This window comes from Triplophysa rosa, linkage group LG20, assembly GCF_024868665.1.
Source record: "Triplophysa rosa linkage group LG20, Trosa_1v2, whole genome shotgun sequence".
NCBI classification, from domain to species: domain Eukaryota; kingdom Metazoa; phylum Chordata; class Actinopteri; order Cypriniformes; family Nemacheilidae; genus Triplophysa; species Triplophysa rosa.
This window is the reverse complement of record NC_079909.1, coordinates 20,731,583-20,751,344: the sequence shown is the minus strand read 5'-3', so window position 1 is coordinate 20,751,344 and position 19,762 is coordinate 20,731,583.

The following is a 19,762-nucleotide window of genomic DNA, read 5'->3' as shown; positions in this document are numbered from 1 at the left end:
AGCGCTGCAGAGATGATTTGGTTCCGTCACAACCAGTGATCACACAAACACTTACAGCCCTTACAGAGACTTATTGTGTCACTGTTCATTTTCTATTAAATACGTTGACTTTAACAGCATGGTAAATAAAATATAAAGAATATATGTGTGTGTGTGCGATTGTGCGTGTGTGTGTGTGTGTGCGTGAGTACTGTAAAACAGAAAAAAATGACATGTGCGATTTCAAACTAATGACCCTATACTTAAAAGCGCTCTTTTTCTCCTTCTTGGCCAACCAACCAATCACAGTCTTCAAAAGACATAGCAACGGGGTCAGCCCCGCCTCCTCACAAAGATAAACGTTTTTGTCTTTTCCTTGCTCAGTGTTGCTCTCAGATTGATCCTGAATCACTTTTAAGCGAAGACTCCTACCTAGAAGTTTTTAAGCTAAATGAAGAGCTTTCTTAGAGGCTTTAAGAATACAGGCCCTGTTCTTCAGCTGACATCACTCACAATGTCTTTCACTTCTGAAAATAAAATCACTGAGTCACTACATCGCAGCTCACGCTCGTGAAGTAAAGAAATCACATTCAATTTCTACAATTTTACTATTTTCTAAAATACACTTCAGGTGTGAGTTTGCATGAATATTTTTACTTTCCCTTGTCAAATTGAAATGTTCACAACAAGCGTGTTTTATTTTTACATTTGTTTTACAAAGTTTCCAAAGTTTTTGGTTAATTGTCTGTAATCAAATCAAATGAGGTTTTACCTTTTTCATTCCGTCTGATTCTCTCCTTCCGTTCTCTTCAGAACACGATTGTAAATAAAAGTTCATTCAATTGGTCATATTTAACCACTTCACTCTTGTATTTGTGTTCATAACTAATATATGATATGATACGGCGTATGATAACAGCTGTCAGATCAGATCCGCTCTTCATCATCTCATGCTGGTTTTGCTTTCAGATGACTGATCTCAGGCCAGCAGATAAAGACTGAGATTGATTGTGAGACTGTTGGTCTAGTGTGGTGAAGTCTTACCGGTTGTCATGGAGATGTCAGAATGTGTGACATTACCAGGTGAGATCATCTGCCTCTTCAAACTGCACTTAGGTCCGTCGGCGCTGTCAGAATTCAGGAAGCAGGTGTACACCACGGTTTCCATGACAACACAGAGTATCCATCATCCATCTGGTCCACACGACAGGTCTGGGAACAGGTGTCTGTGTGCTCGATGTGGACGTGAAGGCTCTGTCTAATCAAGCGGCAATAACACGGATCTGCGTGAAAAAAAGCGCTTTGCAGGAACAGGTAAAGTTAGTACAGTATAGAAAATGTTTTTTCAACACACACATTTAAAACAAGTGTTTATGATGTCACTTTAAGAGAAACGAAACTGTTTGTAAATTCTGTCACATGATTTAAGAATTGAAATGCATTGCCTTTGTGCACCAGTTCGTACCACAAAACACCATAAATTCTCTTTATGGAAATCTAACGGATGCTTTGTCACATCAACATCTATTAGACAACAAACAGAAGGTTGCCGGTTCGATTCCCAGGGCCGGCGGGGAACGACTGAGGAGCCCTTGAGCAAGGCACCTGACCCCTACTTGCTCCCCGGGCGCTGCAGTGATAGCTGCCCACTGCTCCGGGTGTACGTGTGGTCACCACTCTCTGGATGGGTTAAATGCAGAGGTCACATTTCGTTGCCTTGTACTTGTACATGTGCAATGACAATAAATTGAATCTAAATCTAAATCTAAAAAAAAAAAATCAGATCTCTACATGAGACCTGTTTTATTGCACTTATGCGTCTTGTTGTCCTTATGTTGTTCCAGTTGCTTATATTGTTTACCTCATTTGTAAGTCGCTTTGGATAAAATGTAATGTAAATGTGAGAGACGCCTGACTCACAGCAGCTGACTGGACATCTTTAGGAAAAGGTCTTGACCCTGTCACTGAACACTCAACCCCTCAACCAATGGGCGGAACTTCAGCAGTGACATGGGTCATCTATGAGAGAGAGAGATGGAATTAGGTAAGGGATTTCACAAATGTCTCAGAGGGGGAGGGTGAAACACGCACACACACACGCATACACACGCGCACACACGCACGCACACACACACACACACACACACACACACACACACACACACACACACACACACACACACATCTGCAAGGTCAGCCTCATGGCTAAAGCTGTTGGGTAATCTGGCCCGACTCCATCCCCCATTTAAAGCCCCTCTTACCCCACAGTGACACTCTTGAGCCTGAAATAAAACTGTGAGGATGAGACTCACGGGTCATCGTTCAGCCCGGCCCGCACTGATGGACGAGAAGATTTCAGATCTGCTGCTTCTAAAAATAAAACCCCAGATACATTTACCCTCTCCACATTCATTTATCACCAGTGTTGGGTGTAACTAGTTACTAAGTAATGTGTTACTGTAATTTAATTACTTTCCCCTTGAAAAAGTAAAGTAAGGGATTACTTTTATTTTTTCTGTAATTTAATTACAGTTACTTCTGATGTAATTGAACTAAATACTGTGTTTAATATATGTGTGTGCAACAGTGGAATTGACATTAAAATTCAAATTCTAACTTTAAAATCTGTGCTTTAATGTATAATTCTCACATTTGTAATACTTCGGTCAGTTAACAATAATAATTTATGTAGTTTTATGCAATTTATTTGAATGAATTAAAAGATCTGTTTCATGTCTATCCTTCAATCACTTAACTAATCAAGGTTTATGTAGGATTTAGAACGTAATTAATAAGTAATTAAACACTCTTTGGAGAGACTAATTTGTACAGTAATCTAAAGACACGATTGAATATGTAATTAGTAACTAGTAATTCATTACTTTTTCAGAGTAACTTGCCCAACACTGTTTATCACACCCACCCAAATCAGATCCTGTAACATTCTGTTTGTTTTTGGATAAGAGAATCAAACGTTATAAAAAGAGCTGCAGTGAGACTCAATGTCAGGACACAGATCTGAGTAAATCTATCATTTAAACCACATTTCTAGTTTAAAATTTAGGGGTGACCGGGCCTTTTCGGTAGTTGCACCTAGACTGTGGAATTCTCTCTTCTGCGTCTCAGATATTTCTCCTGAGAAAAAGAGTCCGAAATCTGACAAATGTGTCTGTCATGAGAGTTTGAGAAGAGATGTCAACGATGTGTCAAACTGAGCTCAGATTTCTCTCGTCTTCAATCAAAAGTCAATATTAGTGAAGATCTCATTATCAACTCAAACATTTCTCTTAGATTATTTGACCCCTATAATCTACATTGACGATGATGATACCTGATAGATGTGGTGATGATGATGATGATGTGGTGTTCATCAGAACAAAGATATTTATACAGATTTGAAACAACTGGAAGGTGAGGAAATGATGACAGAATTTCCATTTTTGGGTGAAGTGTCTCTCTAAGTGTTTTTACTCCACACACATCAACTATAAACCATCTCCTCTATTAACAGTGTGAAAACTCAAACAATGCTTTCTGTGGCTGTTCATTTCCTTTCATTTATCATCAAAGGATTGTGGGTGTTATGACATCATCACTTTTATCCATTAGTTTGGTTTTTAACCACAGGATCAATCATTCATCTGTCTTTAAATTTGTTTTCTTTTTTTATGAAAGTTGTGTTTGTGGTAAAGTTTAACGGAGTTTTATTCTCTTTGACATCACATCTATCAGGTCTCATCTTCATCATCATCATCTGCATCACAGTCTGATTCCAGGTAGCGTCATCATCATCACATCTGTCTGTCTGATTTGTAGATCGGATATAAGCGCTTCATTCATCTCTATTTCTATTGTGTGCTTGTGTGTTTAATTTCAGCTCCTCACCTGACAGAATTACTCTTCATCTAAAGTCTTCATTCATTTATAATCATCATCATCATCTGCTGAGCAACAATCTGACTCCAGGTAACATCATCATCATCATCCTCACATCTGTCTGTCTGTCTGTCTTCTTTTCCTAAATGAAAATGTAAAGTGAAGATCTGACGAGTCACTTGAATAGCAGCATTGCAGATAATGAGAAACTAAAGATTCTGTTTTCTGCGTTTATAAATGAGATGACGGGTGATATTAGTAATCTGATGAAATGTGCAGATGATATGCATTGGTGGGATGTGTGAAGGATGTTCAATCACTAGACAATCATTTGTATTTTATCTTTTTCTCTCATTTGGACAAAAGGAAAGTTTCCTGAAAACTTTGTTGCATCAAAACAGGACATTGAGCAGGTGAGATCTTTTCAATACTTTGACATTAACTCTTAATTCACCTTTGATAAATATTCAGACAGTAGGGTAAGATGGAGAGAAGAAGCATACAGATGATCGTTACACATCACCGAACATCAAATGGAATTACTCTCACAAATATCATTACTCAATATGAATTCATGCAGACACAATTTAAAAATATGGTCATGTAAGTTGTGGCAACATTTGTGGTCAAAATTAAAGGTGGATCTTCTCATCCCATTGTATCCTGTGAAAAATCTTTGTCTTGTGGAAATTGAGGGGTTTTGATGTCTTAGCAGATATTTCTTTCAATCACTGACAGAATCTGTGTTCATGTTGAACATCATATGATGGTTTAACTCTCAGATGTCAAAACAGACGTTGATGGATTAGAAAGCAGTGTTGAGTAAATGAACAGTAAGAAACAAACACATCTGTGTGAGTGTGAAAAGACAAATCTCACTCATTATACTTCATGATTGACTTGATTTACTTGAAGTGACTTTATACTGTATACCTTATCCCTGTATCTCAGAGAAATTGAGTTTACAGCATCATCGTGTCAAATACTCACTATAACAGAATATCATCTGCATAACAAACTCATTTCAGCTGCTTCCATCTGCTAGAAATAAAAACACAGAATAGATGTTTTTGAAACATGTTTCTTCACAGAGTCAAACTCACCACAGGTTTGTTATTATTTCAGTGCCGACTCTCAACACTTTCACATCACGACACAACACAACATCACCAACAACCAATCAGATCGGTCACATGAGAGCAATGATGAGTGGGAGTTATATTGGAGTTTTTGGCACAAACAGTCATTTGCTCGTTCAGTGTTCGTCTGGACTCTTTCAGTGGTTGAGATTCCGATCATGCTCTTAACTCTGTATGCGATGTGTTTTCTCATCAAGTCTCGTCGAGCTGCTTCAGTTTTTGTGATTCATTTGATTCTTTCAGATCTCATACAGATGATTTGTCTCATATTAATGACACGGGACTGGACGCTGATGTTGTTCTCTGCACATGAATATTCTGTGATTGTGGGAGTGTATTTGATGGCATGTGTGGCGTTTGAAAGATATCTTTTGGTGTCTCATCCTATCTGGTTCAAAACTCACCAGACACTGAAATCCTCCTGTTTGATTTCTCTCCTCATTTGGTTTGTGCCTCTGATCTTTACGACAATAAGACCACCTCATCTGTATTTTCATTATCTCTGGTGGTCTGTAGCGTTGTTGATCCCCTATCCAGTGATCATTCTGTGTTTTGTTGGTACATGGAGGGGTCTTTCTCACGCCATATCACTGACGTCTCACAAACGCAGAATGATTTTGGGCACTTTGTTCCTCGTGCTGCTCAGTTACACGTTTATCATCCTCCCGTTCTCAGTTATGTGTTTTCTTATTCATATCACTTATTATGAGTTTTGGTGTACTTTGTCATTTCTAAAAGTCTTTAGTTTTGCTGTATGTCTGCTGTTTCTGAATCCTCTGGCTGACTGTTTATTGTATTTGTTCATGAGGACTGATGCTGCTGATGTATTGCCGTCTCTTCACTGCTGTCGTAGATCAGACACACATCAGATTTCTGTACGATACACAACCAGAACAACACAACCATCATCATAATGGACAGTAGACTCACGGCTGTGTGATTCTCATACACTTGTGTTATCTTCATGTCTATTGAACTGTGTCCAGTTGTGTATCTGTAGTAAAGTGCGCTTGTAATACTTTAATGAAAATGACATTTGTGATTTTAGAGGCATGATTAAAATACTGTATCAAGCATCTCTATAAACAGATTTGTTAGTTACTAGTGTGGACTGTCAAAAAGAACGACTGGAGAAACACTGAAGACAGAAGTCTAGAATGTGCACGTTTTGTTATTTACATGTATGACTAAATATTGTCTGTAATCTATTCACATGTACAATAAAACACATTACTCTTCATCGTGTCATCTGTTACGTATGTGTGCACAGTGTGCTCTCTAACTAATGTTGACAGTCTGTGTGTTTATTAATGTGTGTTTGTTCTGTTGTGATGTCATCACTAATCCAAAAATGAAAGAAAATGAAGTCAAAGTCAAACCTGGCAGTGGTGAGAGTGTGTTGTAGGTCAGAGTCACGGCACACGTCTCTAAAGATCTCACTGATGACACTGTTGTGTGCGTGCGTGTGTGTGTGTGTGTGTTCATGTTTGTATATCCCGGTGGGGTCCTAAACCTGAATACACACCAACACATGGGGACTCGTGTCACCGTGGGGACCAAAATTGAGGTCCTCATGGGCACAAAAGCTAATAAATTGTACAGAACAATATTTTTTACAAATCTAAAAATGCAAAAAGTGTTCTATGATCTTTAGGTTTAGGGATAGGGATAGGGGATAGAATATACAGTTTGTACAGTATAAAAACATTACGCCTATGGACTGTCCCCACGGAGATAATAAACCAAAGCCTGTGTGTGTGTGTACTGAGGAGCGCTGGCAGACAGACAGTTTTTCCTGTTAGGACGTGTCAGGATGTTTCCAGGAAGCCGGAGAGCGTGGCTCTGATCCAAACCCTCACCAGCTGCCAGCACACAAGCATTTTAAAGACGCTCCTGACGCAGACACACATTCAAAGAGAAGAGCGTGTAATTATGCCTCCTTCTCTAAACCAGACATCACATGTGTCCTTCAGCCAATTCCATGATGCATTGGGAAAAAAACGAATGATATTATAATGCATGTACAGTGTGTATATTCTGTCATCTTTAAAGCATTTGAAGAGAAGCGGACAGGTCGGTAAAACACAAGCCTGGACAGAACTGGACTGGAAGAACTAAACTAAACTATCAGTTAGAATACATCTGCTTGCAGAGAATCATTCACAGAAAGAAACACAACTCCATGTGTGTACGTGAAGACTGAACTGCTTAGTCAAGTGTCTGGTGCTTCTCCCGGTACTGGATCAAGTGTCCTGCCTCCGTCACTCACTCTATTTATACCGCCGCTGAGAGAGAAGAGTCCGTGACAGACACTCAGACACCTGATCAGCTTCTATAAATCTGCTTCTTCTGGGGAAATAAACCCATCCGGCCGTTTGAACTCTGAAATGTGACGCCTACAGCTCATGAACGCTAAATATAACTGTGTGTTTTAACCATAGACGTATAGACGCATAGTTCTGTCAGAACCACTGTCGTCAAAGATAATAAACAGTAGCGATGGCATAAAAGAAAAACATTGATAGCAAAATTGACTCAATAGCAATTATTTTTATTTTGGCGTAATGGATCTGTCTTGGGCAAGCTCCTCACTCATCCCAGCAGCTATACTGGACAGGGCAAGTAGCGCCGCGTTAAATCCCCCCAACCCCCCCCCCCGAACCAGAACAAATGTGACCCTGGACAACAAGCAGTTTTATGGGTCAATTTTTCGAAATTGAGATTTTTACATAATCTGAAAGTTGAATAAATAAACTTTCTATAGATATTTGAGTTGTTAGAATAGGACAATATCTGGCTGAGATACAACCATTTAAAACTCAGGAATCTGAGAGTGCAAAAAAATCAAAATATTGAGAAAATCGCCTTTGAAGTTGTTAATCAGGGGCACTGTGGCAGACCATCCACTCACAAAAATATAGTTTTTATATATTTAAGGTAGGAAATTTACAAAATATCTTCATGGAACATGATCTTTACTTAATATCCTAATGATTTTTGGCATAAAAGAAAAATCGATAATTTTGACCCACACAATGTATTTTTGTCTTTTACTAAAAATGTTCCCGTGCTACTTAAGACTGGTTTTGTGTTCCAGGGTCACAAATTTGGTTACATACACAGTGACACGTACAAATGGAACTGTAACATGAATGATAATAAATAGGAACAATTACATATCCAGGGAAAAGAAATAGATACACTCATAAAAGGAAGGAGTGGGGGGTGGTGGTGGGTTAGGAAGCAACGTGCTGATGTGACCATGCATGCCAAAATGGAGGATTTAAATGCCCCGGTCTATTACATGAGGCCTTCCTATTGGTTTACCTGAATCAGCTGATGAGCGAGCTTGACTGACGTGGCCAGCCAGAACTAACTCTATAAGCTTAATATGCCTCATTAATGCACAATTTTATTGACAGATTATAAAAACTGATTTTAAGTGTGAGTGAGAACAGAAATATTGACTGTTCCAAGATGGCGGACACATCTGTGTTTCTGGAGAACTCATACTGTATGTGGCATCTATGGCATTTTACTATCACCACACTGATAACGTTTGCAGATGATTTAAAATGTGCCTTCTGTTTATTTCATAACAAATAAATTCAGTCTTAATCCTTTAACTGTCACTGTTCCAATATTGGAACACCTAGGTTTACTTTGGTATTTCACAACTAAAATCTAATCCAGTCATAACAAACTATATATCATTGGAAAGGTCTAAGACTCTAGAATACATATTTGACCAGTGTTTTACAAAAATAAATCATGTAGGAGTAGTAATTTATTCATTTATGAGTGAGCATAAAAATGATGAAATGCTGCTAAATATCACCGTTCCAGCGGAACACTGAAGTTATGCAATATAATTAAATTGTAATCCTGACAAACTAAATATAAACTACAAACTATATATCATTGGAAAGCTCTAAGAATGTAGTTTTTGTATTTTGGAACTGTTTTTCAATAGAAATCATTCAGTAAAAGTAATGTTCTCAAATAAAACCATTATAAATATTACATATTCATAATCATAGTTTATTTTAAATCTAAAAATAAATCTCAAAAACTTCCATATCATTGGAAAGCTCCAAGAATGTCCTTCTTATATATAATGATTACATTTATTAATTTGTAATTTGTATGCAGTAAACCATTAGAGCCTATATGACAACTAGTGGCAGTTGTAACGATTAAAAGTATCACAGAAACCACATTTTTTGTGATATCAGCTCGAAATGTGAAACAAACTTGTTTAGAAGTATGTCTTTAATTTTCTGGTAGTTTTTTGATGAAAAAAGTTTTTTTTTAAGTTTATTGATTTTTTATTATTATTAATGTCCAATTAAACTGCTATAATATATATATATTTCATTTTTCAACTCCAGACACTTTTACAGTAAAGTATAGAAACCCTTCTTTAAAACAAGACCAAGATAAGGTTTCCAGACCAAAGCATTCCATCACTTTTAAGCCCCGCCCTCAACAAAGGGGATGACACTTTAGATGCTTTGATGGTTGTGGATTATCTCATGACTCTGTAAAGGAATAGTTTACTTTGAAAATGAAAAAATTCTGTCATCATTTACTAGCCCAGTTTTGTCATTTTAAACGTGCATGATTTTCATTCTTCTGCAGAACACAAAACAAGATATCTTGAAAAATGTTGGTAACCAAAACCAATGCAAGTCAATGGGGACCAATGGTTTCCTGTTACCAACATTAACAATATATATCTTCTTTTGTGTTCTGCAGAAGAAAGAACGTCATACATGTTTAAAATGACGTCGTGTAAATAATGACAAACTGTTCACTTTGAAGGTGAACTACTCCTTTAAGGCTGAAACATAAGTTTTACATGTTTGTAGTATATTAACAATAATATTAATTTGATCAGTCATTTCATATTATTGACTTCAGTTCCTCAACCTGTACGTCTGTGTGACGACACAAATTGTCGAGATATTTCTGTTTTAAGGACGTGTGTGGTTGATTACAAACTGTGGGAGTCAAAAGCAGACAGAAGTCTCATTTCAGAAGCTGTTTTCTTACCCGCCGCCCACCGCTTGAATGATTTTGTCCAGTTCCACATTTGTCCACATCTGGGAGTTTCTCAGAGTTACAGACATGCAGGTAAAAGTCCAATCCTCAGTCTCATCTCACAGCAACTAATTCCTAAAACATGTGTATGATGTAATACAAAAACATGTTCCAGACAGCCAATCATAACAGCCGCTCATGAAACACTACCAGTCTCGGTTGTTCACAAACACACACATGAACTTTTAGCCAACGCCAGTCCGAACACACATGAACACCAGCACAAGAGCGAAACCACAACTTCATCCACACGCGCACACACGTTTGGCATAAAACCCGCTAAAGTCAAACATCTCGACGCTACACGTCCCGTCTGAATCCAGTGATTTTCTTCCTGCCAACTTCAGCGTGAGCACCAGAAGAGAGGACACAACACAAGACCTTTCCAGATGTGCGCAAACACTGAAAGTTCATTCTTGTGTCTGAAAGAATTCAAGAACTTTCTGTTATTAACGTTCAGAGAACGTTTCTCTCTGGGGCTCTGAGAAACACTCGGGATGTGGGCACAATGACCCGCCGGCCCAAACCACAGCCGACTTACGCTAGACATTCCTCACGTCAAAAGTTCATTTCACTCAAAACAAACACACTACTTTATGGTCTGAGGTGTCTACGCCTTCACCAAACCACATTTATACTGTCCACCAAACTAAACCTGTCTCAGAGCAATTCAGAACTACACTCCGTAAGGCCACGGTATGCTGTATTAATATGAAGGAATTTTCCGTATTCTTTTTTTACAGTTGCTTTACCTGTATCTTACAGTTTGCACTGCATTTAATTACATTTTAGCATTAAAGGAAATGTCTGTAAAATAAAGGAAAATGTACTGGTGAATTTCTGCCAGTACTTTATCAGTTTTTTACAGTGTAGCTATGATTCGATTCGATTCGATTCTAGTAGATGTTTCACTGGTGCATGTTTTGAAGGGCTTTAATAAAAAAATGCAATTAAAAACAAGATTTCTTTCTGTGTAATGAAGAGTTGTAACATAGAGGGATCAGTCACATGACTTGTGATTGGCTCGTGTGATTGGCTCACAAAGACCTCCTTGCGCCCATAAGTTGTCTTGTTAGTCTGAGATAACAAGTCTCTCTTTCTCAAATCTGTTATGTCTTCTTATTTTCATTCACTCCTCGTGTTCCAGTTTCTCGGCACATCTGTCTAGAGAGAATCGCTCACACGGATCACGCGGACAGAAAGTAAAACTCATTTCCATTTCACAGCAGGGGAGAGAAACAGAGACTGTGTGATGACATCATCAATCATGTGACCTGCCGCCCACCGAGGGTCCTGCGGGCCTTCTTCTGACTTCGCTGCTAAAAATAGAGACGTTTGGTGACATTCGTTAAGCAAAGGAAGAGCGGAAACATGCTCATCTGTGTCTTGGGACCAATAGAAATCAAGAAACCACTATATACCACTGTATTTTTTGTAGATCTGATCATCGGAAGAGATTGAGACAGAAGTCACGCGTCTCATTTCAAAGACATTAATGAGACGAGCTCACCTTGAGAAGTACACGAGTGTTAGCGCATCACCATCTCTCTCCACATCAGATCAAAGACGCTGTGATGTCGGGCGGATCGAGGGATATCAGCTGTTGCGTGTATGTTGCACCATCGTCTCAGTCGACATGAGAGAGTTTTCTCACAGATGGTAAAATATGTATAAAGACGATTTCACAGACCTGCCGGGCAAATCGAAGAGCGGGGCACAAAGAGAGGCAACATCACAGCCGAGCGCAAGAAGAAAATCGATAGAGAAAGACTCTTTCTCACTTCTGAGGCAAAGGAGTGAAATAAATTGCAAGTGTTTGGACGCACGTAAGATCTTCAGAGAGAAAGACGACTCAAAGCTAATGAAAAGACACTCTGTGTGGACGTCCTTCTGCATTTGAACTTCAGTGCTTCTTCAGTGAATCCAATTCATTCCTCATCTGCTGTGTGACCTGGATTCTCTCACAACCTTCACTTATCTCTGACATATCAGCAGGGTGCCTGCATGAGAGAGAGACGTCCAATATATGACATGATATTATTATAGCCCTTTATTCTGCTACTTACATCTAGATTTATCCTTTAAACTATACTCTATTTCTGTTTTTATATATTTACATTTATTATAGACCACTTTAAGTTGCACTACATACATCACACTTTATTTTATTTCATTACTATAATTATCTTGCTTTTTGTTTGTTTACATATTTGCACGATTGGCTGTGTATTGGCAAGTGCCTCCCGATACGATACATATCACGATAGATGGGTCACGATACAATATATTGCTATGCATTTCGATACGATACACATTTGCGATATATTGCAATACTTTAAATAGAAAATGTTAAAAGTAGAGCTAGAAATACAACATGCTGTGCACCAGCGGGGGTTTTCTGTGAGGATAAGTGTAAAAACATCCCTTACCTCTGCAGAGTGGCCTTGATGTGTGATGCATGGACCTTTAGATCAGAGGTTTGGTTTCTCAAACTGTGGTTTGCGCCCCTCATGTGGGTAGCACAGGGGAATAAGGTGGCTCACTCAAGTCACTTGTCTGTTGTGGTGCATTACAGTTAAAACACTGAACATGGGCAGAATAAAACCTCTGCTTCATCCGTGCTGTAAATGTGCTGGTGTCACATCCGTGAAAGCACAATACATGTCATTGTTACTTTTCTTAATAAACTTTCTGTTTTCAGTAGCCAAGTGACTTGTGAAGCCTACAAACAGCATTATTTGATAGAACTCATTACTCTATGACTTCTTTTGACATACACATCAGCTCTGAGAGCTCAAAGCGTTCTTATATTTTTCGCCATGCTCGCTTCCATTTACTTTTGGCCGTATGTATATGACATGATTAAAAAGTGAAAGTGAAGAAAGTGAAAGTGACCCATTAGTCAGATATGGTGACCCATACCCGAAATGTGACCTGTGCATTTAACCCATCCAGAGAGTAGTGACCACACGTACTCCCGGAGCAGTGGGCAGCTATCACTGCAGCGCCCGGGGAGCAAGTAGGGGTCAGGTGCCTTGCTCAAGGGCTCCTCAGTCGTTACCCGCCGGCTCTGAGGATCCAACCGGCAACCTTCTGGTCACGAGTCCCACTCTCTAACCATTAGGCCACGACTTACCAAAAAACTATATCGATAGTAGAAGTATCACTATCCATACACTATTGAAAAACAAATATTGCGATAGTTACATGTATTGATATTTTTGCACAGCCCTACTATTTGTACGCCGCCCCGCTGCAAATGCTTTGGCAATACCAATGCAGAGAGAGAGAGAGAGTCAAAACTGTTTCATGAAAGCAGCGACATAAAGAGAATTTTTAAAGAAGTATTTTTCATGCTGTCTCTAGAGATGTCATTATTTGTTTTTGTGTCTTTGTTGATAATAAACACACATTATCTGCACACAACTTTCATTCAAACCAATACACTTACATTCTGTATCAAATGTGCACAAACAATCATCTGGTGAATCTCAGGACTACAGGAATGTTTGTGTGTTTATATCGTAAATCACATGAGGATCCTTAACAAGTCACACAATTAATAACATTATTCACATCTGAAGCAGTAATCATCCCCCTGAATGATTTTGACTTTAGGGCTGAAGTTGATGGGTGATGAAAAAAATGATGAGACATGGAGCAACAAGGTTTTTCCCAGTAGTGACAACATGCACTTTTAAACAGCTCACTTTATGTTTTAACTTTCTTTTGAGGGTCATGATGTGCCCTCAGGTGACTGAACTGTTGTGTTTAAACCTTTTCAGGGTTTCGAACACACCAGAGGCCAAACATTACTCAATACCATCACAGTTAATACACCAATCAACATGCTAAGCCTAAACATGCACACACGCACACACACGCTGTGTGTGTGGTGTGTGTGTGTGTGTGTGATGTGTGTGCGTGGTGTGCGTGTGATGTGTGTGTGTGTGCGTGCGTGCGTCGTGCGTGTGTGTGTTCATGTTTGTATATCCCGGTGGGGACCTAAACCTGAATACACACCAACACATGGGGACTCGTGTCACCGTGGGGACCAAAATTGAGGTCCTCATGGGCACAAAAGCTTATAAATTGTACAGAACAATATTTTTTACAAATCTAAAAATGCAAAAAGTGTTCTATGATCTTTAGGTTTAGGGATAGGTTTAGGGTAGGGGATAGAATATACAGTTTGTACAGTATAAAAATCATTACAGCCTATGACTGTCCCCACAGAGATATAAACCAGACTGGGGTGTGGGTGTGTGTTGTGTGTGTGATGTTGATATTGGTGGGCCTGATACACACCATGATGGTCCGTGGTAATAGGCTATGGAAAGTTAATTGTGACAATTTTCAATATGAAAGTGTCTATGATTTGGTTGGATAGGTGGTGGTAGTATACGTTGTAAGAACATCGCCTATCTTAGGTGGTAACCAGACGTGGTGTGTGTGTGTGTTGTGTGTGTGTGTGTGTGTGTGTGTGTGGTGTGTGTGTGGTGCGTCGTGTGTGTGTGTGTGTGTGTGTGTGTGTGTGTGTTGTGTGTGTGGTGTGTGTGATGAGTTGTGTGTGGTAGTGTTGGTGTGAGTGTGTGTAGTGAGTGTGTGACGTGTGGTGGTGCCTTAATACTACTTATACCATGGTCTGTTTGAATACTCCATTCTGATTGGCTGGAAGGTGTGCGTTAAAACTGTTTAATGCACGGGTAGTTCTAGTCAGTTTGTTCAACATTTGAAAGTAACTGATTAAAAAATAACTGTCATTTTCACCAGTTTGATCAAAAAGTTTACTGTAAACATCAATAGCAGCTTTAACTTCACTGCAAAAATAACTGTAATTTTACAGAGTTTTTCCCGTTATTTTTTTATAGATTTTCCACGTAAAATGAAAAAAAAANCACGCACACACAGACTTTCTCTCAGTCTGTTCATATTGTGTGTTGTGTCATTGTTCTGCAGGATTCAATATTCAGCGAGGTTTTGCTCCAGATGTGATGGGTGTGCTTGTGTTTATTTTTACAGACCTGTGAGGGCAAAGGTGAAGTATCTGAGAGATAAACCCTGACCAATAAGCAGCGTGGTCTGACAGACATTACTGCTTAATCACTGCCATGTGATGCTCCAACTAAATGATAAACAAAAATCTATACAGTGAACAAAAAACATGTTGGACTGTGATTTAAAAAATTGTAAATACATGTGTGATTTAACCTACACATATTTTGCTTAAAAAAACGGCTTAAGACAGTAAATTCATTATGTTACTGAATGATGTTTTCTCCAAATCAGAATAACTTTTGTTAACATTAATGAATGCATGTTTACAGCTGTTTCATTAATGTTTGTTAATGTCAGTACAATTGTTCATGTTAGTTCATTGTTCACTTACTAATGTTAACAGATTTTTTTTGTCTTTAAAAATATATCATTCAATGCTGAAATTAACTTAGTATATATCACTGTCCGTTCAGGTTATATATGAATAATATTAGCATAAATATGTGCACATTGTACGGACACTCTTGAAGTCTCTGCACTTGTATTTCTGAAGACCCTGGACATGTTCTTGGCCGACATCTAACAACGACCAGAAACCAGTGTTTGCCCTGAAGATCGGTCTGAAAGAAGTCCAGGAACTGATTTAAAAACGATGTAATCAGAAAAAAAAACAATTACCATGAAACATAATAACAGTGTAACTGTCCCGCCGCCAGATCACTAAGCAACTCATGCAAACAACTGAAACAACAAAAGCAAAAACAGCAACGAAAGACACGCAGACAGTAAAAGCTCACCACTGGGAGTTGACCTTGCCAAGACCAAACACCACACCCACCACAGGCCACACCCCCCTGTTGAGCAACTCTTGTCAAACTGAACTTGTGACAGACCTGCTACACATTAACAAACGAGGTCAAAGCAAACAGCTACTCTCCAGCTGCACATTTAAAGGTGCAGTGTGGGATTTTTGGAGGATCTATTGACAGAAATGCAATATAAAATACAGTACATAACTGTGTTAAGAGGTGTAAAGACCTTAAATAATGAAGCCGTATGTTTTTATTATCTTAGAATGAGCTATTAATATCTACATACACCACGGGTCCCCTTATGAGGAATTCCTCATGTTGTTTCTACAGTAGCCCTAAATGGACAAACTGCTCTACGCGTTTAGTAAATGCGGCAAAGTGAAAACGTGACGACATCTTTGTCCTGTGGCAGTCACTGTAGTGCTTTGAAGGGGAGGGATGGAGTGAGCCATTGGTTGCAATTCACAACCTCACCACTAGATGCCGCTACATTCATACACTGTACTTTTAACACACGCTCCACACACAGTCGTGTCCTTGAAACGTCTGTACTGAGATGAGGACGTGAGGATCCACTTTAAAGGGCAAATCTCTACAATCTGACCTCCTGTAACAGGACTCCACCTTCAAAGTTTCCACAGCGCTCAAGAGAATGAAGTCGCACTTCTGGAATAACATTTCAGTTCCAGAAACCCCCATCCTGCACCACCCCCCCCCCACCGTACTCCGGCCCACCGCTCTGAGGAAAACTGCCATTACTGCGGCAAGTCATTGAGGAAACCTTAAAGAATTCTGAACGCTCTCTCTTAACTTGGTGTGAAATTGTTGGTTTGGAGTCGGCCACGTGCGCAGACGCGACTATATAAAGCATACGTGATGAATCGCAGCCGTTGATAAAGTATGCTGCTGGAATGATGTGAATCTACTGTTTAATGTTTCATCAGTCGGGGTGATTTTTTGACTTAATCTTCAAGCATTACCATCCAGAAGCTTCATAGAGTTCAGCGGTGCAAATCTTTAAAGCGTTTCCAGACTAGCTTTTACGATAAGATACCAAAACTGTAGAATCCACTGCATGAACGTTTGCAGTAGGGTTATCATCTTAAATATAAGAAACTTTAAACAGACCGTTTGACTGCAAACAAGTAAATTACATTTGAAAAATGATTGAAACACTCAATTATTCATTATGCTCGACAACACACTCGCCCTGTAAGACATTAAAACAAGACGTCTATTTACGTGTCCCATTCATAAACTTGAAATTAGGATATTTGCAAGTCCACTTGAAGGAAGTAATAAAGACTTAAACACTGGATTTTACTGCAGTTTTAATCCACCTCAAACTGAAGTCCTTTAATGTTTAGAATGGACATTACATGGACTTTTCTGGCCCATTAGTGTGGTTTCCATCTTCAGTGTCTTGGTCTTAGTGATTTAATGATTCATTTGTTGCTGTTTTTGTTCTGGAGGCAGATTCAGACCACTGAGATTCAGTGAGACCCTCCTGTGACACGTCGCAGGTTCAGAGCGTGTGCGATCGCTATATTTGGTGCGGCATAAAAAGGTTTCCAGCAGATAAAGGCCTGCAGTCACCAGGACGCGAGTTCCTTTCTTGGTGTTGCAGCGAGTGTGATTGATGCCTGAGAATGTTCTCCTGTATTCAGCCTAATAATAGTGAGAGCGGCTGCTAGAAATATCTGTCCTGACACACACGGACACAGGGGTCTGGGAATGTGATCCGGGGCTCTCGTGCACGCGTCAGACATATGGCTGCTCTGGGTTTCCAGCGGCCCGGGGACAAAACGAGCAAAAACTGCTGACGTGGCACACAAACTGTTTCACTGATATTCTGTGGCCTGGGTTTACATTACATACATTTACATCAATGTATCTGCCAGATGCTTTTAGCCAACGAGTGCTTTTCAAGATGTACATTTTTATCAGTGCGTGGTGTTATTTTCTATTTAGTTTAGACATTTTAAAGTCTTTGAGAGAGTTCAGCTCTGTAAGAAACCAGCTCAGAAATGAACTGCATAAAGACGTTTTGCATGTGACAAATGATGAAAATAAAATTAGTTGATTTTAACTGTAATAAATAATATAAGCTAAAATATATATTTATACATAGCTGTTTGAGTAGGCAGACGCAGTGCATTATGGGAATGGGCTACTGCTGGCGAAGGATTTTTGGCCTGGATTGCCGGTGTAATGCTGTTCTTCATCTGCAATTTGGCCTTTAAAATTATTTTATATAATGTTACGTCAAATCACTTTGACCATTACAAAAGTCAACCAAATGTAAAACAAACATGAACAATTCTGGTGGTGAAAAAAAGACAACTTGAGCTCTATTTCCTCAACATTTAAAACACTAACCAACTAACTAAGCAAATAAATCAAATGTAATTTAGTCCTACAGTGTTTTTACTACGATAAACTGGCGCAGTTGTGGGGAGAAAGGATTTCTGGACCTGTAATATTTAGTGGAGAATAATTAATAACGTCAGACGCACAAAGGATATTGACCTGACTTGCCTCACAAAACAAATGACAGATATAGAGAAACATGAAAAGCTGGTAAATTGATGTGTTGGATGAAAGCATTTGAAAAGTTTGACACAAACACCAATGGAGGGTGGGACAGCTGCGCAAACAAAAGACAAAAAGAGCTGCGACGTAACCAGAGATTCATGTGGAGTCTTTTCCCCTCGGGGTGTTACGTTTCCCTGAGCTGTAAAGAGACGCCCGCCATTCTCCACATAACCACAGCTTAACCTATCAAAACTCACGCTAACACTTCACCTAAAGCCTTCATGTACAATGCATTATAAAGGGTTAGTAAAGGGTATGATGCATTATAAATGTTCACAATGCGTGATGTTAAACATTAAATGTTGTAAGAATGATAACCAAATTAAAAATGCAATGTGTAACAAAGAATTGATAAGTGTTATAATGTATCAACTGTACTTACAATTATTCACGAGACATTACAATGCATTACAAGTCATTAAAACTACTTTTATAATGCATTACAGATGTGCTCTAAGTAAAGCGTCACCAAATTCACTTCCGATTCAAATTACGAATCCCCCCCATCTCACAGCACCTACACATCTACGGACACGATTTCATTAAATAACCACATAAAAACTCATTCATAAAGAGAATCTGAGTCAAGACTGTTCGCACTTTACGTACCAAAAATACCAAAAATACTTTTTCGTTCAAAAATCTTCAGAGCGTAGTGGTAAACAGACTAAATAATGTTCTAAGATGAAATAAGCAATGAATCTAAATGTGTTTTCAGGCGATTGTGGTCACCGAAGGGTTAACAGGAGAACATGTGGTTTGTGTAAGAACACAGATCTTCATTCATCTGATCCTGCGTGAGAACTGAAGCGGGCGAGCGTGACTCAGGCATTCCAGCACATCAAGCACGTGACCCGCAGCGCTACAATAAACATATACCGCACAAATCAAACGTGCACTATCATCAAAACATCCGTGACATAAATAAAGAGAAGAGAAATCAACGTATCGTTTACAAGCCTGCTCAACATCAGCTGCGATGTTTAAAGTTGCGTCTCTTTATCCTCCAAAAAAGGCCAAAGGGAAGATTGTTTACGAGCTCTTAACTCACAGCGAGCGAGTAAAAATAGACGCGGAGCGTCATCTTACACGCAGCATTGGGTTTCTCCACATGGAGACTGAAAACAATGCGTGATACAAGTTGCAGCTTGCGTGTTAGGAAGAGAGAGAGAGAGAGAGAGAGAGAGAGAGAGAGAGAGAGAGAGAGAGAGAGAGAGAGAGAGAGAGAGAGAGAGAGAGAGAGAGAGAGAGAGAGAGAGA